The sequence below is a fragment of the Saimiri boliviensis genome, chromosome 2 (genome assembly GCF_048565385.1).
Source record: "Saimiri boliviensis isolate mSaiBol1 chromosome 2, mSaiBol1.pri, whole genome shotgun sequence".
Taxonomy (NCBI): domain Eukaryota; kingdom Metazoa; phylum Chordata; class Mammalia; order Primates; family Cebidae; genus Saimiri; species Saimiri boliviensis.
The window spans coordinates 151594083-151618079 of NC_133450.1; the positions used below are offsets into that span (position 1 = coordinate 151594083).

Sequence of the window (23997 nt, forward strand, 5' to 3'; positions counted from 1 at the left end):
GTACCATACATTTTATGACATTCACTAGACAATAACTTCTTCAAGGGTAATGACTGAAATTTTTTTTGAGAAATCCTGAGTACAGCAAGTCCCCAGTAAAAGTTTGATAAAGGAGTACATTTTATTTATTTATTTTTGTGAGACAGAATCTTGCTCTGTCACCCAGGCAGGAGTACACTGACACAATCTGGGCTCACTGCAATTTCTGCCTCCCAGGTTCAAGAGATTGTTGTACCTCAGCCTCCTGAGTAGTTGGGATTACAGGTGTGCACAACCAAGCTTGGCTAATTTTTGAATTTTTATTAGAGACCGGGTTTTGCCATGTTGGCCAGGTTGGTATCAAACTCCTGGCCTCAAGTGATCCACCTGCCTTGGCCTCCCAAAGTGCTGGGATTACAGGCATGAGCTACCGGACACTGCCAAAGAGTACATTAATTGTGTTTTTATACAGTTTATGAATGACTAAATTTATGTCTTCTAGTGCCTCTTCTTAACCTACGTTAAGTCTCTAAAAGTACCTTCTAAATGTTGGGAGTTGTTGTTAGAAGAATTTCTGGGAAGATTGTAAAGTTTGCATCCGTTGGTCTTTTTGGTAGTTTCATCGTTTTTTTTTAACAATCTAAACTTTACAAATTGCTGGTTACTTGATGAGTACAGTTGGCTGAATGGTTGTCAATCAAGTTTTTACTGATCAAGCAAAAGCAAGGAACTTGGGGAATAAAGCATTTGGAATAATTCTGATTACAACAAAAAAGTTAGCCTATTCAAGGAAAGAGTGAGCTGGAATTACCAACAGGATGGGATTAGTTATTAACTACCACTGTAAACAAAGAAAAGGTAGAGGAAACAGTGTTAAGAGATTTTGTAGCAACAAAATCATATATTATCATATATTTTGACCATTTTAAAAATGCATGTGTGAGATAGAACAAAATGTTATTTCTAATTTTTTTAAATTAAAATTTTAGAAGGTATACATGCAGACATATATATGATCACACACTGAATGATGAGTTGATAAGCATTCAACCCAACATCTCTCTAAAAGAAAATAGTAAAGACCCCTGATTGGTAGTATTGTTGATTTCTGTGATGTAAATACTCCCACCATGACTGATTTCAAGCTGCCAAGATGATGTTACTGAGCACAGAGTTGGGAAGAAATGCACACAGTCAGCCATCACGCTGAACTGAGCCAGCTCAAGGAAACCACTACTCACCTCCACCCCCAAATATATCACTTAACTGCTGTACAACCCACCTGTACACCTCTAGACATTAGAGGTATGGGATACCTCTAACATCTGAAATATTGAATCCTATGAAGTACACATAAAAGTTACCCAAAACCCAGCATAAAATTACCTAAAATTGTATGAATGAAATGTTCACCTCTCTTTTTACCATGTTCCTGTCCACTCAATAGAATAATGAGACTTACCTCTTCTTGGAAATAAACTCAATTTAAAGAATATTCAGTTAATAAATATTGTCAATAAATGTGAACTCCTCACCAATCCTTCTGTCATTTAGCCGATGACCCAGACTTACTGACCAAGTTGAGTACTGCCTGGATTGCTACTATCCCAAGCAGAGTGGGGATGTGGCCACGATGGTAGCCAGAGATTGTAGCTTTGAAGTACAGCAGGTCTTCAAATAACATTGTTTTATTTCATGTTGATTTGTTATTGGCAGGAAAAGAAAATTGGATCCCAGCTGGCACCACTGCCTGTGGGGTTTGCATGTTCTCTCCATGTCTGCACAGGTTTTCTCTGGGCACTCCGGTTTCTTCCCACATCCCTGATATGTGCATGTTAGGTTCATTAGAGTGTCTACACAGTCTTGGTGTGAGCGAGTGTGGGTGTATGTGAATGTGCCCCATAATGGGATGGCAGCCTGACCACTGTGGGTTCCTCCCTTATGCCTTGAGCTGCTGGGACAGACTCTGGCCACCCGTGACCCTGAGCTGGAATAAGTGAATTAGAAACTGAAAAAAAAAAAGAATGCATACAAATTATTGTCAAATAAAAATTTATCAAGTATATGATGGTCATAGAAATATACAATAAATCTTGCAACCCCAAAGCACTCAGCAAGCCTGCCATATTGGTTCTTGTTTGTTTTTGAACTGCATGGTGGGGGAAGGTAACAATTCTGACTTTGCAAACTTTGCAAATGTTTATTCCTTTATTTAAACTCATCACCACTGACATCAAGTGAGTGATAATTGTCATCACTCACTTATTCACCAAAACTTGGGTAAATAATCCCCTTACTTGTTTTTATTAATTTTTCTTAAATGTATGTATAGTTCACATTTATGTCAATGTTTATTATTAGAAGTGTTTTGAGTCTTTATTTAGAAATTTCGTGATGTTCTTGTGACCAGAAATATACCATAGGAACTAAACTCTTATTTCTATCAATTAGCCCGTGGTAAAATTGATTTTGTTATATATCATTTTGCTTAAAATAAGTTTCCAAGAACTTATCTATGACATTAAGTGAAGAAGTACTCTGCTGGCTTGTGTATATTAAAGGCGGCTGTGTCTCAGGGACCTTGCTGTCAGTACAGCTTGTATCTTACTTATAGCACCTTAGTCTGGCTGTTTGACTTTCTGATAGTCTGGGACCCCTTCTCTCTAAATACCACATTTCCTCTTGCTTCAAGAGCTACAAGCCCCAATCTTCTAGAACCCCTTCTCTTTAAATACCACAATTCCTCTTACTTTAAGGCTACAATCCCCAACCCACTTAAGATGGAGAGGTGACTTGTCAGTGAGAACTATCAGATAGGTGCCAAAAGAGTTGGATGGAAATAGAATCTGATTACTTAACTCTGCTTATAATCAATAATTGGCACTAAGTTAAGCAAAGAGATTTAATCAAGGTAAATGGAACTATGATGAATAGGTAGCTAGCTAAATGGAGTCCAGGAAATAATAGAGTGTAATTCAAAAAGAAAGGTGACATTTAATCCAAATATATAAATGCATCTGACAGAAAGATTGCTTCCTTGAAGATTCTGGAAATTCAGTTAATCAATATTTGTTGAGAACCCATGACGGTATGCATAGCCACGTAATGCACAAAATAACATACAAAAGAACAATACTCTGACACACCAGAGATTGTTTACCTCTAATCAACAAATATATCCTCAAATCTCCCCAATAAGCTCTTAATGTAACAATTTAAAACTTAGATGTGCATTTATTCTCGATGGAATTTTATAATGCAAACTTAGTGTTTAAGTAATCTACCAAGTCTTTGCTTATTAAGAAATGAAATACCTCACTATCTGAAAATGTGTTGGTAAAGTGCTAAAACTAATAGTAAGAATCATCACTGAAAAACCATTAAAAAACAGATTTGAAACACATATAGACACATAACAGCTCAGTGTTGTGTTGGAAAAAATAAATGTGCACATTTCTAGGCTCCAGGTTAATTGAACACTGGAAAACACTTTTTTAACCTATGGTCCAGATCTTTTCATCATGCTCACTTTTATATCATCTCTAGTTAATGAAATGTTACTACGTTTATGTAGATTTAAAATGACTATCCTCTTATTCTGCTGTTTACTTCTGCAGGATTTCTTCTTCTTTTGTCTTATTAACTCGCTTTACTTCTGCAATATTCAGACTGTATTTTAGTAATATATTAAGCTTAATGGTGGATTTATAACCTGATATTTATAAATATAACTAGATGTTAGTAAATACATGGTGGATGAATCCCAATATTATATTATTCCCTCTAGGACAATAAGTAGGAAGTGTCAAATTTTAATGGTTTTCAAATTATGATTGATGAAATATATTTTGTGAAATTATTAGTGGTCAAACACATTTAGGGTAGGCTTACCCCAGTGGTTCCAGTTTTAACCCTGAAGTTGAGATTTTTACATATAAAAAGGAAATGTATAAATCTCCTATGACCTCAAAAGTAGAACATTCTATAGTAGAATATAAATTGCCATGTATTTTTTAATATTACTAAAAATATTGCCAACAGAAAACACAAAGATAATAATAGTGGGTATGCTTTTTCAATACCTACTTTATGCCAGGTACCTGGCTTTCTTAACTATCACCTCATGCCACTTTCTATGCTATGTATTTCATCTATAAGTCATCCATTTTTGATAGCAACCTGACCAGGGAGTTGTCACTATGTTATAAATGAAGAAGTTGGTGCTTAGAAAAGTAGAGTCAGAATTATGAGGTAGAACAAATATTCAAACTCAAATTAGGCTAACCATAATTTTGCTGTTTTACTACTATAGCTGTCTGATTTTAAGCTCTGAAAGGGCAGAGACCATGTTGGTCTTGCTCATCGGACTATATCTAGTGCCTAAGAATTTGTTTGGCATTCACTGTATATGAGTGAGTTGAAAGAATGAATGAGCATCTTTCCTAAACTCTTGTTAATGATCTTGGTTTTTTTCATCTTTAAAGTGAGAATTATATTAGAAATGTTTGTTAATTTTTCAGATATTTAATGATACCATACGACTTAATGTGGTTGCAGCATTTTAACTCCTCAGTTTAAAGCAGCAAGGAACAGTAGCAGCCCACGATATGATCTAGAAAAGGCTAAAATATATAAAAATGCTGAAATAAACCCCCAAATCCTGTGAGTTAAACAATTCAACATTTGATTCAAATAATGTTATTGATGACCAATAAAAGTGCTGAGTAACTTCCTTTCAAATGTCTCACGTCAATATCAGCATAACAAATGCAAGAATTAAAATGAAAAGCTCTAGGAGAAATAGCTTTAAATTCAGTCTTTGTTGCCCAGGTGAAACTGCCAAATATCATTTACTAAACCCTGAGTGTTGAATTAATAAATTTGCTCTTGCAAGTTAATACACTTATTTGTTGTGACCAACCTAGCGTAATTGCTGCATTAAATTCCCAAGTTAATAACCTTATCTGTATAAAATATTTTATATTCTTAAAATGTCATTTGGTATCTGCTTAGTAGAAGAAAACCTGGGTGTTATTTTAGCAATCTTTAAACTTCACTAGCATTTCAGATTGCAATAATTTGCAATGGCAAAATATTTTTAGATAATTTAAACAACTTTCCCTAACTATAAAAGTAGCATATGTTTATTAAACAAATTTTATATAGAAAATATAAGCAAAGTAAGAAATTAAATATATCTCCTGAAACTAAGATGACCCTGATGAACATATATTAACATTTGTCTGTGTATGCTTACAGGTCTTATACTTTATTTAAAGGTACGTGAGTCAGTAGAAAAAGAATGTGAATATGACATTCTTGTCTTTATAGAAATCCTCAATATGTGATTTCACGTACTTGGACCGCTGGAGTAGCTCCTTTTAACTCAAGGGTCAGTCTGTGTCCTGGTACATGACTCAAGAGCAGCCCACCAAAGCAATGTCATTGCCCTAATTCTACTATAATTTTCCTGCAAAATATTCTTTTGTAAATTCAAGTTATCTGTTTACTGTTTGTTATTAATATCTATAATGGCATTTGAACTCCTATATATATAAGGACTTAGAGTGACTTGATAGAGTTTCTTGTTGAAGGCCTCTCATATTACCTCATCATAAATGTTGATTCATAAAGATTTCATAATGCCTGAAGGACTATTCTCAAGAACATATGTACTAAAATATCTATTGATTTTCTTCTTTCTGTCATAAGGTTAGATTGTCTATACATTATGGTACTTCCTTTACTTTATCATATTTGATATAACATTTAAATTTGGAGCAAATAAATTGCAAACTTCTTATTGAGAAAAATATGTACATCTTAATTTGGTGTTATTTTTTGTTTTGGTCATCTTTCAAGATGTAGCTTTTACTCCACACTAAATTGGGTACATGCTTGGCACTAGAAATCCAAGCATACACAGGACATATTAAATAATTCCTCCATTTGAGTTTATTTCTAATAATATTTTATCTTTTATCTCTCTTCGTGTAAGGACTTTGATCTTATTATAGGTTAAGAGTTATTTACCTTGAATCCTCAGATACTCAAACATTTTAAGCATTACATTTAGGTCTGTGAATTTGGATAGGAAAAAAAAAATAAATCTTTGTATGCACCAATTTCTGCCTGATATTTAGCATTTTTTCTATTGTAAATGTAGAAAACAAATTACGATAGTTTTAGTAATATCCATGACTTTGTCATTAATAAAATTCACAGATATTTTCATATCACTGTAAGGTCATTATAGATATATGAAAATATACATTTATCTCTACTTTGAATTTATGGTAGTTATGAGGCCTACTGCTAGATCTTGGTATGTGACGTATTAATAAGCCCTTGAATATTTTATTCTTTTGCCAATTTCTGGTTTTAATATTTTAACTGTATTTCAATAGAATTGGTTTTCTTTGTAAACAGACATAGTCCATGCACAAAACTGCTCTGAGAATAAGATTATCATCCATCTATTTTAGTTTCCCAAACCAACATGCAACAATGATAATGTCACAGAGGTGAGCATTAAGAATTTTCTAAGAGTAAGATTAGATAACCTTTAAGATTGAATTCAGTAGTTAGATCTTTTTATTTAAGGCACATTATTTTAAAATGAATAAGCCATAGTGATTTCAATCTATTTTTCTTTGATTTATAAATATTGACTATGTTTTCCACTCAGAAATACCATAACTTATTATTATTTGAGGTATATTCTTCTAGTCTTTTTCTTAGGTACTTTATTATATTTTTAAAATAGAATAATGTAATGTGTAGAGTTTTATAATCTGGTTTTTTCTATTAACAATGTATCAGAAAAATCCTGCCTTATTAATTTTTTTGCACATTATCTTAATGGTTAAATAATATTTCACTGTATAGATGTGTCATACAGAGCCAATTTCTCTTAATACTTCAACTTTAAAAATATCTGCTTACTAGTCTCTATATTTGGCTTTAAAAAAATGACTATAAAATCTGGAGGAACTGGATAGAAAATGAACTTCAAAACAAAATGAAAGGATTAAAAATGGATAGATAAGAGTCAACCCTTGTTGATGATTCCAAATCTGGAAGAGGAAGTTTCCAATTTTTGTTTGTAGATGATGCTAATTTTGCCTAGGGAATGAGTTGCCAGATTAATGTAGATAATTTCAAAGGGACCTGGTAAGATATGGAAGATGAGCTTTCATAAGGAAAGGTAGTAAATTTGCAAAAAAAAGCCATTCTGGAAAGACAACATTTGGACCTAGAAGCTATTGTTAGCTGTTTCACAAAGTACAGGGTCCTGCAGCCACACGTGCTTCTCTTTTCACCCATTTCCACCCCTGCAGACCTGACCATCTTCAGGAGAATCCCAGAAAAGAAACGACAATCTTGTTCTGATTAGATATCCATTTATTATATGACTGATTGTGTCAGTGGTATGTTTCTAGTTCCTGTTCTTCCACAAGAAGAATGAAGAATAATGAGTACATTCAGAGAGCAGTAACGTTCAGGGAACAGATAAATACCTTGATTGAGGATAAAGACTGATCAAATCCAAGACCTATACACTTCTTAAGGGTATATAAACTGAAAATGAAACTATTAGTCAAATTCTGGAATTATAGAACTTTTTTTTTTTTTTTTTTTTTTTTTTTTTTTTTTTTTTAAGCTGTGATTTTGCTCTTGTTGCCCAGGCTGGAGTGCAATGGCATCAACTCGGCTCATTGCAACCTCCGCCTCCTGGTTCAAGGTATTCTCCTGCTTCAGCCTACTGAGTACCTGGGATTACAGGCATGTGCCACCACACCTGGGTAATTTTGTATTTTTATTAGAGATGGAGTTTCTCCATGTTGGTCAGGCTGGTCTCGAACTCCCGACCTCAGGTGATCTGCCTACATCAGCCTTCCATAGTGCTGGGATTACAGGCATGAGCCACCACTCCTGGACAGAACTTCTTTTAAAAGAAATTTGATTGAAGAAATTAAAAAAAAAATAATGGAATTACCATATACCACAAGTAATAACCAAATGAAACTGATTATCCCTAAAGGCGGTATTTTTGTCTATCTCACCAAAAGGGATATTCAAAACATTTAAGTCTGTGGATGGTGGCTTTCTAAGGGGATTTCACTAACGGGAAATAAAAATGGTAAACCTATATACCAAAACTTCAGAAGGTACTATTGGGAGGACAACTACTGACTATGACAAAATATTCTTTAGTGGCATTAACAGGATCCACACAAAGACCTGGAATCTGGTCTTCTCACCATGTGGCTTTTTAAAAAGTAAACTTTTATTTTAGGTTCAAGAGTACATGTGCAGGTTTGTTCTATTGGGAAACTCATGTCATGGGGATTCGTTGTAGAGATTATTTCATCACCCAAGTACTTAAGCCTAGTACCCAACAGTTATTTTTTCTGCCTCTCTCCATATCTCAATCCTCCATGCTCAAGTAGGCCCCAGCGTGTGTTGTTCCCTCTTTGTGTACTTGTGTTCTCATCATTTAGCTCTCACTTGTAAGTGAGAGCATGCAGTATTTGGTTTTCTCTTCCTGCGTTAGTTTGCGAAAGATACTAACTAGCCTCTACCTCCATCCATATTCCTGCAAAGAACATGGACTCGTTCTTTTTATGGCTGCATAGTATTCTACAGTGTATTAGTATTATATTTTCATTATCCAGTCTTCCACTGATGGGCATTTAGGTTGATACCATGCCTTTGCTATTGCGAATAGTGCTGAAATGAACATTTATGTGTGCATATGTGCTGATGACAGAATGATTTATATTCCTTTGGATATAAACCCAGTCACGGGATTGCTATATTGAATGGTATTTCTGTTTTTAGCTCTTTGAGAAATTGCCACACTGCTTTTCGCAATAGTTGAAATCATTTATACTCCCACCAACAGTGTGTAAGTATTCCCTTTTCTCTGCAACCTTGCTAGCACCTGTTATTTATTGACTTTGCAATAATAACCATTCTGACTGATGTAAGATGGTATCTCATTGTGATTTTCATTTGTATTTCTCTCATGATCAGTGATAATGAGCTTTTCTTCATAAGCTTGTTTGCTGCATGCATGTCTTCTTTTGAAAAGGGTCTGTTCATCCCCTTTGCCCACTTTGTAATTGGGTTGTTTTTTTCTTATAAGTTTGTTGAAGTTTCTTATAGATTCTGGATATTAGACCTTTGTCAGATGCATAGTCTGCAAAATTTTCTCCCATGCTGTAGGTTATCTGTTTACTCTGTTGATAGTTTCTTTTGCTGTGCAGAAACTTTTTAGTTTAATTACATCTGAATTGTCAATTTTCACTTTTGTTGCAATTGCTTTTGGCTTCATCATGAAATATTTACCAGTTCCTATGTCCAGAACTGTATCGCCTAAGCTGTCTTCCAGTGTTTTTAAAGTTTTGGGTTTTACATTTAAGTCTTTAATCCATCTTGAGTTGATTTTTGTATATGATGTAAAGGAGAGATTCAGTTTCAGTTTTCTGCATATGGCTAGTTATCCCAGCACTATTTATTGAGTAGGCAGTCCATTTCCCATTGCTTGTTTTTGTCAGCTTTGTCAAAGATCAGATGGTTGTGTGTGTGTGCATTCTGGCACATTCTGGTCTTATGTCATTGTACTGGTACAAAAACAGAAACATAGACCAATGGGACATAGTTAGGGTTAAGATTAGGGTTAGGATTCCAATGGAATATGGTCTCTGTGCTCTATGTGTCTGTTTTGTACCGGTACCATGCTATTTTGGTTACTATAGCCCTGCAGTATAGTTTGAAGTTGCATAGTGTGATGCCACCTGCTTCGTTCTTTTTGCTTAGGATTGCCTTGGCTATTTGAGCTCTTTTCTTGGTTCCATATGAATTTTAAAATAGTTTTTTCTAGTTCTGTGAAGAATGTCATTTGTAGTTTGCTAGGAATGGCATTTAATCTGTAAATTGCTTTGGGAAATATGGCCATTTTAATGATATTGATTGTTCCTATCCATGAGCATGGATTGATTTTCTATTGATTTGTGTCATCTCTGATTTCTTGGAGCAGTGTTTTGTAAATTTCATTATAGGAATCTTTCACCTCCCTCATTAACTGTATTCCTAGGTATTTTATTTTTGTGGCAATTGTGAGTGGGATAACCTTCCTAATTTTTCTTGGCTTGGCTGCTGTTGGTGTATAGGAATGCTGGGGATTTTTTGTTCAATGATTTGTATCCTGAAACTTTGCTGAAGTTGTTTATCAGCTGAAGGAGCTTTTGGGCTGAGACAATGGGGTTTTCCAGATATAGAATTATGTCTTCTGCATTCAGGGATAGTTCAGTTTCTTCTCTTCCTATTTAGATGTACTTTATTTCTTTCTCTTGCCTGATTGCTCTGGCGAGGACTTCCAATTTAGTTTGTTAAATGGGAGTGGCAAGGGAAGGCCTCCTTTCCTTGTGCTGGTTTTCAAGGGGAATGCTAATTTTTGGCCATTTGGTATGATGTTGACTGTGGATTTGTCAGGGTGGCTGTTATTATATTGAAGTATATTTCTTCAATACCTGTTTGTTGAGAGTTTTTAACATGAAGGGATGTTGAATTTTATTAAAAGCCTTTTCTGCATCTATTGAGATGATCATGTGGTTTTTGCCTTTAGTACTGTGTATGTGATGGATCACATCTAGTAATTTGCATATGTTGAACCAACCTTGCATCCCAGGCATAAAGCCTGCTTGATTGTGGTAGATAAGCTTTTTGATGTGTAACTGGATTCAGTTTGTCGGTATTTTGTTGAGGATTTTTACATCAATGTTCATCAAGGGTACTGGCCTGAAGTTTTCTTTTGTTGTTGTTGTTGTGTCTCTGCCAGATTTTGGTATCAGGATGATGCTGGCTTTATAGGATCAGTTTGAGAGGAGTCCCTCCAATCAATTTTTTTTGGGAATAGTTTTAGTAAGAAAGGTACCAATTCTTCTTTGTCCATCTAGAGGAATCCAGCTGTGCATCTGCCTGGTCCAGAGCTTTTTTGATTGACAGGCCATTTATTACTGATTAAATTTCAGAGCTCATTACTGGTCTGTTCGGGTATTCAATTTCTTCTGGCTTCAGTCTTGGGAGGGTGTATGTGTCCAGGATTTTATCCATTTCTTCTATATTTTTTATTTTATGTGCATAGAGGAGTTCATAATAGTCTCTAGTGGCTATATGCATTTCTGTAGAATCAGTGGTAATGTCCTCTTTGTCATTTCTGATTGTATTTATTTGGATCTTCTCTATTTTCTTCTTTATTAGTTTAGTGGTCTATCTTATAATTTAAAAAAAACAAAAGCAGCTCCTGGCATCTTTAATCTTTTGAATGACATTTAGTGTCTCTATCTCCTTCAGTTCTGCTCTGATTATGGTTATTTCTTGTTTTCTGCTAGTTTTTGAGCTGGTTTTTTTCCTGATTCTGTAGTTATTTAGTTGTAATGTTAGGTTGTTAACTTGAGATTTTTATATTGCTTTAATGTGGTGTTTAGTGTTACAAATTTTCCTCTTAACACTACCTTAGCTATATCCCAGAGATTCTGGTATTTGTATCTTTGTTCTCACTAGTTTCAAAGAACCTCTTGTTTACTGCTTTAATTCATAATTAACCCAAAAGTACTTTTATTGTGCTGTGGTCTGAGAGTGGTTGGTATAATTTTTATTCTTTTGCATTTGTTAAGCATTGTTTTATGTTCAATTGTGTAGTCAATTTTGAGTATATTCCATGTGGCAATGAGAAGAATGTATATTCTGTTGTTTTGGAATAGAGAGTTCCATAGATGTCTATCAGGTCTATTTGGTTTAGCATTGAGTTTAGGTCCTGAATACTTTTGTTGATTTTCTTCCTTTGTGATCTGTCAAATGCTGTCAGTGGAGTTTTGAAATCTCTCTTTCAAGATCTCTAAGAACTTGCTTTATGAATTTGGGTGTCTGTGTGATGGGTACATATATATTTAGGATAGTTAGGTCTTCTTGCTGAATTGAGCCCTTCACCATTATGTAATGCCCTTCTTTATCGTTTTTGATCTTTGATGGTTTAAAGAGTGTTTTGTCTGAAGTAAGGATTGTAACTCCTATGTTTTTTACTGTTTTTCGTTTGCTTGGTAGATTTTTTATGATCCCTTTATTTTGAGCCTATGTGTGTCATTGTATTTAAGATGTGTCTCTGGAAGATAGCATATCATTGGGTTTTGGTTGTTTGTGTAACTTGCTCCTCTGTGCTATTTAATTAGGGCATTTAGCTCATTTACATTCAAGGTTAGTGATGATACATGTGGATTTGATCCTGTCAGCATGCTGTTAGCTGTTTGTTATGCTAATTTGTTTGTGTGGTTGCTTTATAATATCACTGGTCTGTGTACAGAAGTGTGTTTTTGTAGTGTTTGCTAACAATCTTTTCTTTCCATATTTAGTACTTCTTTCCAGCGCTCTTATAACGCAGGTCTGGTGGTACTGAATTCCCTTAGCATTTGCTTGTCTTAAAAGAATCTTATTTCTCCTTCACTTATAAAACTTACTTTTGCAGGATATGAAATTCTTGGTTGGAACTTCTTTTCTTTAAGAATGTTTAATATAGGCCCTTAATCTCTTATGGCTCGTAGGGTTTTTGCTAAGATGTTTCCTGTTAGTCTAATTAACTTCCCTTTGTAAGTGACCTGTCCTTTCTCTCTAGCTGCCTTTAACATTTTTTCTTTCATTTCTACTTTGGAGAATCTGATGATTATATGTCTTGGGGATGATCCTTTTGTGCCATATTTTACAGATGTTTTCTGTGTTTCCTGAATTTGAATGTTGGCCTCTCTAGCTAGGTTGGGCAAGTTCTCATGGCTGGAATCCTGAAATATGTTTTCCTAGTTGCTTCCATTCTCTCCATCTCTTTCAGGGGTTCCAGTGATTTATAGATTTGGTCTCTTTACAAAATCCCGTATTTCTCAGAGTTGTTCATTTCTTTTTATTCTTTCTTCTTGTCTGTCTTATTTTCAAAAGCTAGTCTTCAAGGCTCTGAGATTCTTTCTTCGGCTTGGTCTGTTCTGCTGCTAATATTTGGAATTGCATTATGAAATTCTTGTAGAGTGTCTTTCAGCTCTATCAAGTAGATTATGTTGATTTCGATCCTTGCTATTTTGTCTGTCAGCTCCTGTAACATTTTATTTTGATGCTTAGCTTCCTTACATTGGGTGTCAATAGTCTCCTGAATCTTGATTATCTTCATTCCTATCCATGTTTTGAATTCTATTTCTGTCATTTCAGTCATCTCAGCCCAGTTAAGAACCCTTGCTGGAGAACTAGTGTGTTTGTTTGGAGGAAAGAAGACACTGGCTTTTTGAGTTGTCATAGTTCTTGTGCTCGTTCTTTCTCATCTTTATAGGCAGACGTTCCTTTGATCTTTGAAGTTGCTGTTCTTTGGAATGATTTTTTTTTTTTTTCTTTTACCCTATTCCATGACCTTGGGGATTTGACTATGGTATAATGTGGTCCGTGGACTGGCTTCATTACTGGAAGATTTTAGGGGGCCAAGGCTCAGTTCAGGGCTCCTAGACTGTGTGCTCTAACTCTGATGGGGACTGATGGTGTGCCCTGGCTTTGTTATCAGGCCCTGGTTTTGTTATCTAGCTCCTTGAGGTTAGGAACCTGCTGAGCCAGAGGGGCTGAGGTGCTCCCAGAATGTTGGTCACAACACTGTTGGGTGGTGACAGCCAAAGTACTTCATAGGTGGTGGCAGCAGGATCCATCCACATTTGCACGTGCCACGAGCAATGGCAGCAGCAGTATAGCAGGGTGCATGCTCACCAGCTGCGGCATGTGATGGCTGCTAAGACAATGCTTGTCTTTATTAATAAAAAAATGTATAGTACTACAGAAATGGTATTTTACCTAGGAGAGATCATAGTACAGTTCATTCAAAAGCATGAGTCTTACATATTTCATGCCCACAAATTTAAGAAAATTATTTCTTTTCCATGAATCATTTGTTCCTTGCCAGTGAAGCTCAGGCTCTCGCACACTGGAGTTCCTCACAGCTGTTGTTATATAGACTTCAGGGTCACTTCAGTAACTAGCTACTTCTGCAGCACTCAGAGAAGGAGAACAAGTCTGTGGATGTTTTAGAGATGGCAACATCTGTCTAGATTATTACTGTCTGTCAATCTTCATTAGTAAAGAGAATTGCAAAATAAGATGAAAGCTAATCAGGGAGGCTGGAACATGATTACTATAGCTTCTGTTTGGGGAATGACTATTGTATTACTTGTGGTACATTTTTATTTTGGTAAGGAATAAATACATTGCCAAGAGGATGAAGAAGCTTACATAATCATTACTTGTGTTCGAGTCACATTACAATGGTATGTTGTAAATCAAAGCTACAGTGAGAGGTATTGGTGAACCAAAACCCTTTTCAAGCAGCATTGTGTGTTCCTGCATGGGTAAGCAGCCACTTACACAATACTTTGCTTCATTTTCTTGTTTCAAATGGCTTTAGAAATCAGAGATACAGAGTATCAGGTCTTCCAGACACTGTGGGATGATATCAGATAGTCAAAGCCTCAAAACACAGTAAATAACAAGGAAAAAATAGGAAACATCGCTATGCTGTCATCTATGATAAATGAGCTGCTGTCAGATCATACAGTTGGCTAAGACTGACTGAATGCCAAGAACTTTTCTAAGCTTTTTTATATGCATTAGCTTAGTTAGCCCTCCTAACAACATCCTAGGTGATTCATGTATTAGGAAGACCTGAGGCATGGAGAAATTTCAATAACTTGCCCAAAGTCATACTTTTAAGAGTAAACAGAGTTGATGTTGAATCTCAGCAAGTCAGTTTTAGAGCTCACACTCATAACAATTATAAGCTACCACATGTTTGGGGTAGTGATGTATGCTGCTCAAGAAGACATCATGATATACCTGGCCTGGATTTTCATCCCTGCCCAAGTAAAAGCTTGTTAATGCCTCCTTTAAATCTCCCTTTGCCTTACCCAATAGTACTTCTACCTCTCTGATCTACTTTGTGTCTACTTTATTATTTCTTTTCCAGATCCTGATAAATGACTCAGTTCTTGATACTTTGGTCCTCCGTCCCATTGTGTTTTCATGGGTGTATATACATATACATGCATGTATGCATACACATGCACACAGACATCTTTTTCTTCAAATTTATTGAGAAGGTATTTTGTATTTTTATTTATATGTTTTAAACATTTTTGAGCTAATTTTATGCTTACATACAGTTATAAGAAATAATATGAAAATATCTCATGTATCTTTCCTTTCCTTCCCTGATTTCCCCCAATGATAGCATCTTGCACAATCATAGTATGATTTCATAGTCATACTATGATATTGTACTAGGATATTGACTTTGTACAATCCACCACTCTTGTTCATATCTCCCAAGTTTTACTTACATTCATTTGTGTGTGTATTTAGTTTTATATAATTTTATCCTGTGTATGTTCATGTAACCACACCACAGTCAAGAAGCAGAGGAGTTCCATCCTCAGAGGACCTTTTGGGTCACCTTTTTCTAACTACACCTTCTCTCCCTCCTGTATCTCCCCTTCCCTATCCCTAAGCCCTGGTGGCCACTAATCTGTTCTCCATTTCTAAAGTTTTTTTCTTTCCAAATGTTTAATATAAATGGAGTCATATAGAATGTAACCTTTGGAGTTTGACTTTTTTCATGCGGCATCATCCCCTGCAGACATTTCCAAGTTGTTGCATACATCAAAAATCTGTTCCTTCTTAATTGCTGAATGGTGTTCCATGGTTGGCTTAACAGTTGACCTGTTGAAGGACATCTGGGTTCTTTCCATCTTGGGGTGTTTATGAATAAAGTTGTGAATATTCACACACAGGTTTTTGTGGGTGAACTTGTTTCCATTTCTCTAGGATAATGACCCAGTAGTGCAAGTGTTGGTCTATATGATAGCTGATGTTTAGTTCTACGAGACACTGCCAAACTATTTTTGAGAGTGACTCTGCACTTTAATATTCCCCTCTGCAATGAATCCAGGTTTTTGCCCATCCTTACTAGCATTTGGTATTATTGCTATTTTTTATTTTCACCATCCTGTCAGATGCGTAGTGACAGCTCATTGTGGTTTTAATTTGCATTTATCTGATGGCAAATTATGTTGAACATCTTTGTGTGTGCTTATTTGCCACCTCCATTTCTTCTGTAGTAAAGTGTCTGTGTCTTTGCAGATTTTCTAATTGTATAGTTTATTTTTTTACTCTGGGGTTGTGAGACTTCTGGGTAACAGTTATTTGTCAGATACGTGTCTTGCAAATATGTTTACCAAGATTGTAGCATGTCTTTATAGCTTCTTCACAGGGGTTGTTTTTTTTTTTAAAGAAAAAAACATTGAATTTTGATAAGTTTTTACTGATCAATTTTTTCTTTTATGGATTTTGCTTTTGGTGTCAATACCAGAATTCTTTGCCTAGCCCAAGACCTCAAAGATTTCTCTCATTTTTCCCTAAAACTTTAATAGTTTTAAATTTTATATATATATATCTTTAATCTATTTTATTTTTTGTTTTGTTTATTGTTTTTTATTTTTGAGATAGTCTTGATCTGGTGTGCAGTGATGACATTATGGCTCACTGTAGCCTCAAACACCTGGGCTCAAAAAATCCTCCCACCTCCAACTGCTGAGTAGCTGGGACTACAGGTACTGACCACCACACCTGGCTATTTTTGTAGAGATAGAGTCTTGCCGTGTTTCCCAAGCTGTTCTCTAACTCCTAGCCTCAAGTGATTCTTTTACCTTAGCCTCCCAAAGTGCTAAGATTGCAGGTGTGACCATCATGACCGGCTGTGATCCATTTTAAATTAATTTTTTGTATGACACATGAGGTTTAGGTTGAGGTTCACTTGCTTATTTTCTTATGGATATTCTATCACTCTACCATCATTTCATGAAAAAGCTATCCCTCCACCAATGAATTACTTTTGCATCTTTGTCAAAAATCGGTTAGGCCTATTTGTATAAGTCTGTTTCTGGGTTCTTTATTCTGTTCTATTAATCTGTCAGCATATCAATCCCTGCTGACACCATATTTTCATGATTAATGTAGCTATATACTAGGACTTGCTACTGGGTAGAGTGAATTCTGTCTTCATTCTCTTTCAAGTTTGCTTTAGCTTCTTTGAAAGCTGTGACTTTCTATCCTATAGATTTTTAGTTTATAATGAAAAGCAACAGCCTTGGCTCCAGTCACCATCTTCATTCCAACCTCCTGCAGGCAATACCTTTTGCTTGTTTGCATTTTAGCTTCTTTTCTTCTTTTGGTTGTTGCCTCTTAATCTCTCAATGATATATTGCTACCTCTTGATTTATCAGCTTTGAATATTATGCATTTACTTTCTGCTGTGATATATAAGGTTTCACTGAAATCAATCCATCCCTATTCCTTCTCCTTCCTTCCCCTCTGGTTAAACGATGATTTCCAGTTTGTTCACTGGTCACTTATGCACTGTCAAGGCGTCCTGGAAGCTTAATCTCTTGACCTCCTGACTTTGTCAGATGACTTTACTGCTTCCCCAACTCTGACCTCAAATATTTTGTCTTATACCTGGTCAAACTTTTCAACATTTACATTGTTTTTTAATGAAAATGATCTTTATTTATAGTTTGGTCTTAAAAGTTTAAAGTCAACAGACATTACTATATTTTTTAAACTGAAAATATACAATTACCCATTTCCTTAGTGTGCCAAATAACAATCCCTTGTCTATTTCAATACAAAGGTTCCCAATATCAAGTTAAAATAGATTATTTCCATGAATTGCTCAAAATTATGTCACATCTCAGATTACTTCATGCTTGAATTAATGTACTTCTTACTGAGTTGTAAATTAACAGTATTTTCTGAATAATTTTTATTGAAGTGTATGTATACTTAAAAAGCACAAATTATATCTGCATAGCTTAATCAGTTTTCACAATAAATAAAATCGTACCAGCACCTCCCAAAATCTCATATGTACTACCTCAATCAGCACTTGTTTTTTTCCTAAAGGTAACCATTATTCTGACTTCAAACATGATATATTTTTCACCTAAAATAATGTCCTACAGATTAATTCATGTTGCCACAGATGACAGGATTTTATTCTGTTTTATGGCTGAATATTATTTGTGTGTGTATGTGTGTGTGTGTGTGTGTGTGTGTGTGAGAGAGAGAGAGAGAGAGAGAGAGACAGAGACAGAGAGAGAGAAAGAGAGAGAGAGAGAGAGTTTTTTTATACATTCATCTGTTGATGGGCACTTAGGTTGATTTCATATCTTGGCTATTGCAAATAGTGCTGCAATAAACATAGGAGTGCCAGATATCTCTTTGACATAACTGACTTCATTTCCTTTGGATACAGACTCCGTAATGGGATTGCTGGATCATATGGTAGTTCTATTTTAATTTATTTGTGGAAGCTCCATATCGTTTTCCATATGACTGTACTATATCCCCACCAGCAATTCCTAAGAGTTTCTCTTTTTTCACGTCCTCCCTAGCATTTGTTATTACATACTTTTTATCTTTTTGAAAATAGCCTTTCTAATTGGGGTGAGGTGGTATCTCATTGTGGCTGTGATTTGTACTTCCCTGATCATGAGTGATATTGAGCATCTATTTTCGTGTACCTGTTAGCTATTATCTTGTTTTCAGAAACATTTACTCAGATATCTTGCCCATTTTTCAAATGGATTATTTGGAGTTTTTGTTGCTGTCGTTTGTTTGTCTGTTGCTATCAAACTGATTTGAGTTCCTTATATATTCTGGATATTAACCCGTTGTCAGGTGCATGGTTTGCAAATCTTTCTCCCATTCTGTAGGTTTTTTATTCACTCTATTAGTCATTTCCTTTGCTGTGCAGAAGTCTTTTAGTTTCATGTAATCCCATTTGTCTGTTTTTGTATTTGTTGCCTACGTTTTTGAGGTCTTATTCCAAAAATCCTTGACGAGTCCAATTTCATGAAGCATTTTTCCTATGTTTGCTTCTAGTACTTTCCTAGTTTCAGGTCTTTTATTTAAGTCTTCGATACATTTAGAGTTGATTTTTGTATATGGTGAGAAATAAGTGTCTAGCTTTATTCTTCTGCATGTAGATATCCAGTTTTCCCAGCATCATTTATTGAAGAGACTGTCTTTTCCCCAGTGTGTGTTCCTGGCAACCTTGTCAAAAATCAGTTGGCTGTAAATGCATGAATTTATTTCTGGGTTCTCTGTTTTGGTCTATGTGTGTCTGTTTTTATGCCAGTACTATGCTTTTTCGGTTACTATAGCTTTGTAATATATTTGGAAGAAAGGTAATATGATGCCTCTAGCTTTGTTAATTATGTTCAAGATTGCTTTGTCTATCTGGAGTCTTTTGTATTTTGAAATGAATTTAGATTTTTTTCTATTTCTGTGAAGAATGTTTTTCACATTTTGATAGAGATTGCATTAAATCTATACCTCACTGTGGGTAACAGGAACATTTTAACAATGTTAATTCATCCAGTCCATAAACATGGGGTATATTTTCACCTAATTGCCTCCTGTTAAATTTCTTTCATTAGTGTTTTATAGTTTTCATTGTAGAGATCCTTCACTTCCTTGGTTGTTTATTTATAAGTATCTCTTGTACCTATTGTAAGTGAAATTATTTTCTTAATTATGTTTTTCAGATATTTCACTATTGGCATATAAAAATTTTAGTGATTTTTATGTTGATTTTGTAGCTTGCAACTTTACTGAATTTGCTTATGAGTTATACCAGTTTTGGGGTGCAGATTTTAGGGTTTTCTATATATATAAAATCAAGTCATCTTCCAACAGGCACCATTTGACTACTTCTTTTCTGATTTGGGTGCCCTTTATTTCATTCTCTGGACTCATTACTCTGGCTAGAGCTTTCAGTACTCTGTTGAATAGAAAGTGATGAAAGTGAGTATCCTTGTTTTGTTCCATAACTCAGAGAAGAAGCTCCAACTTTCCCCCGTTTACAGCCGTGGGTGTGCTGACCTTTATTATAAATATTATTTACTATAAATAACAAATATGACCTTTATTCTGTTAAAGTATGTTTCTTCTATACTCAGTTTGTTCAGAGTTTTTAGAATGAAAGGATGTTGAATTTATTGAATGCTTTTTCAATAAAAGCAATTCTGTTGAAATAATCATATGATTTTTGTTATTCTGTTAATGTGATATATCACATTTATTGATTTGCATGTGTTGAACTATCCTTGCATCTTTGAGATGAATCCCAGTTGACATGGTGAATGATCTTTTTTGTTTGTTTGTTTTATTAAGATGGAGTCTTGCTCTGTCATCTAGGCTGGAGTGCAGTGGCATATCTTGGCTCACTGCAAACTCCACCTCCTGTGTTTAATTCTCCTGCTTCAGCCTCCCAAGTAGCTTGGATTACAGACATCTGCCACCACACCTGGATAATTTCTTTTGTATTTTTAGTAGAGTTGGGGTTTCACCATGTTGGTCAGGCTAGTCTTGAACTCCTGACCTCAAGTGATCTACCTGCCTCAGCCTCCCAAAGTGCTGGGATTATAGGCGTGAGCCACTGTGCCTGGCCATGAATGATCTTTTTAATGTGTTGTTGAATTCCATTTGCTAGTATTTCTTTGAAGATTTTTGCATCTATGTTTATCAGGGATATTTGCCTAAAGTTTTATGTTTTTTTTGTGTCCTTGCCTGACTTTGGAATTAGGGTAATGCTGACCTCATAGAATGACTTAGAAAGTAGGCTTTCTCTTCCATTTTTTTGAACAGTTTGAGAATTATATAGTTCTTTAAATGTTTGGTAGAATTCAGCAGTGAAGCATCAGGTTCTGGGCTTTTCTTCAATGGGAATATATTACAGCTTCATTCTTGTTACTCATTTTTGGTCTGTTCAGGTTTTCTATTTTTTTTTTTAATGATTTCATCTTGATAGGTTTTATGTGTCCATAATTCGTATGTTTCTTTTGGATTTTCTATTTTGTTGGTGTATAGCTGTCCATAATAGTCTCTTATGATCCTTTGTATTTTGTGGTATAAGTTGTAATATCTCCTTCATCTCTAGTTTTACTGATTTGTTGTACTGATTTGTTGTACTAGTTGTACTGATTTTACTTATTTTTCTTAGTATAACTAAAGTTTTGTCAATATTACCTTTTCAAAAAATAAACTCTTTGTTTTGGGGTCCTTTTGTATTATTTTTAAAATCTGTTTTGTTTATTTCTGCTCTGACCTTTGTTATTTCTTTCCTTCTACTAATTTTGGGTTTATTTTGTTCTTATATTTCTACTTCTTTGAGACATAACATAAGGTTGTATATTTGTCTTCCTATTTCTTAGATATAGGCATCTATTGCTATAAACTTTCTTCTTAGAACTACTTTTGCTGTATTTCATAGGATTTTATCTGTTGTATTTCATTTTCATTTGTTCCAAGGAATTTTTTTAAATTTAGTATTAAATTTCTTCAGTAATCTATTCATTGTTCAGGAGCATATTGTTTTATATCCATAAATTTGAACACTTTCTAACATTCCTCCTATTACTGATTTCTAGTTTTATTCCATTGTGGTCAGAAAAGATTCTTGATATGAGCTTGATTTTTTTTAAGCTTGTTAATACTTATTTTTTGATTTTACATATAGCTCCATGTGTTGTTGAGAAAAATGGAAAACTGTATGTTCTTCAGCTGTTGAGTGGAATGTTCTGTCAATGTATTTGGTCTAAAATATAGTTCATTTGTGATGTTTCTTTGTCAGTCTCTTTTGTCTGGATAATCTGTTCATTGCTGAAAGTATGGTGCCAAAGTACCCTACATGGTTAGTGTATTATAGCCAATCTCTCCTTTCAGGTCTGTTAATACTCGCTTTATATATTTGGGTGCCCTAGTATTGGGTTTATGTGTATTTACAATTGCATATCCTTTTGCTGTATTAACTCCTTTTGTCATTATGTAATGGCCCTTTCTCACCCTTTTTCTTTCTTTCTTTCTTTTTTCTGTTCTTGACTTAAAGTCTATTTTATCTGATATAAGGATAGCTACTTCTCCTGTGGGTTGTTTTCTTTTTTTTTTTTTTTTTTTTTTTTTGGTTTCCATTTGCATGGAGTGTGTTTTTTTATCCTTACACTCAGTGTATGTGTATCATTATAGGCGAAGTGAGTTTCTTATAGATAATATATAGTTGGATCTTGTTTTTTTTTTTAATCCATTCAGCCACACTATATCTTTTAATTAGAGAATTTAATTAATTTACATTCAAAGTTATTATTGATAAATAAGGATTTACTATTGCCATTTTGTTGCTTGCTTTATGGTGTTTTGTAGATTCATTCTTTTTTTTCCTCTTTTACTATTTTCTGATGTAGTTAAGTGATTTTCTTTAGTAGAATGTTTTGATTGCATGCTACTTATTTTAGTGTATAAGGCTTATAAAAATCTTATGATTATAATGGTTTATTTTAAATAAGTTGCAACCAACTTAACTTTGGTCACAAAGAAGTGTAACAAAGACAAATTCTTTATTTTAATACCATGTCCCCTCCTCACATTTTGACTTTTTGATATTTCAATTTACATCATTTCATATTGCCTTTCTTTTAACCAGTTGGTGTAGTTATTACTGTCTTAATAATTTTATCTGTTAATCTTCATACTTAAGATTTAAGTAGCTTACGTATCACAATTATAGTATTACAGCATTTTGAATTTGTCTGTATTCTTACTTTTACCCATGAGTTTTATTCCTTCAGATGTTTTTGTGTTACACTCTTTTTCAGATTTAAATAATTCCATTTTACTTTTCTTGTAAAACAGGTCTGGTGTTGATTAAATCCCCAGCTTTTGTTTTTCTGAGAAAGTCTTTATCTCTCCTTTTTTGAAGGATAGCTTTACTGGGTACAGTGTTTTTGGTTGACAGTGTGTTTCCTTTCAGTACTTTGAATATAGATAACATTTAACTCTCTCTCAGCCTTTAGGGTTTCTCGTGAAAAGTTTGCAGAAAGCTGTATTGAGATTTCATTGAATAGGTTTCATTTCTCTTGCTGCTTTTTAAATATTCTTTCTTTGCTTTGATTTTTGCTAATTTTATGGTGATGTGCTTTGGGAAATTCCTGTTTGGGTTAAATTTGATTGCTGACCTATTAGCTTCCTGTATCTTTTTGTTTGTTTGTTTCCATGATGGAGTTCGGAGTTTCACTGTTGTTGCACCACTAGAGTGTAATGGTGTGATCTCAGCTCACCACAACATCCTCCTCCCAGCTTCAAGCTATTCTCCTGCCTCAGTCTCCTAAGTAGCTGAGAGTACAGGCAGGCACCACCACACCAAGCTAATTTTGAATTTTTAATAGAGACAGGGTTTCTCCATGTTGGTCAGGCTGCTCTCAAACTCCCAACCTCAGGTAATCCACCTGCCTTGGCCTCCCAAATTGCTGGGATTACAGGTGTGAGCCACCACACCTGGCCACTTTCTGTATCTTAATGCTGTTGCCTTTCTCCAGACATGGTGAATTTTGAGCCATTATTTTCTCAAATAAGCTTCTTAAGCCTTTTTCTCTCTAATCTCCTTTGAGAACTCCTAGTATATAGAAGTTGGTCTTATGGATGATGTTCTGTAATTCTCATAGGCCTTCTTTGCTCCTCTTTTTTTATTCATTTTTCTTTGTGTTCCTTTGAATAGATAATTTCATATGTTCTATCTTCAAGCTTATTCATTCTTTCCTCCGTTTGATCAAGTCTGTTGCTAAGCTTTCTAATGAGTTCAGTTATTGTATCCTTTATTTCCAGAATTTTATAAATTACTGTTTATATTTCTTTGCAAAATATATCACCTGTTTCTGGATATTTTGAAATTTTACTTAGTTGTCTATCCATATTTTCTTGTGAATCCCTAAACTTCTTTAGGAGGATTATTCTGAATTTTGTCAGATATTTCATAGATTTTTGCATTTTTCTAGGTCTATTACTGGAAATTTTTTTCTTATGGTGATGTTATAGTTATCCGAGTTATCG

At 34.7% G+C, this 23997-nt stretch overlaps 1 protein-coding gene across 13 annotated transcripts in view; it reads left to right on the top strand.

Annotated features, from left to right (window-relative positions):
• Positions 1-23997, top strand: part of TRPM3 (transient receptor potential cation channel subfamily M member 3) — a 919012-nt gene that overhangs the window by 400731 nt on the left and 494284 nt on the right. The gene's annotated exons all lie outside the window — the stretch shown is intronic.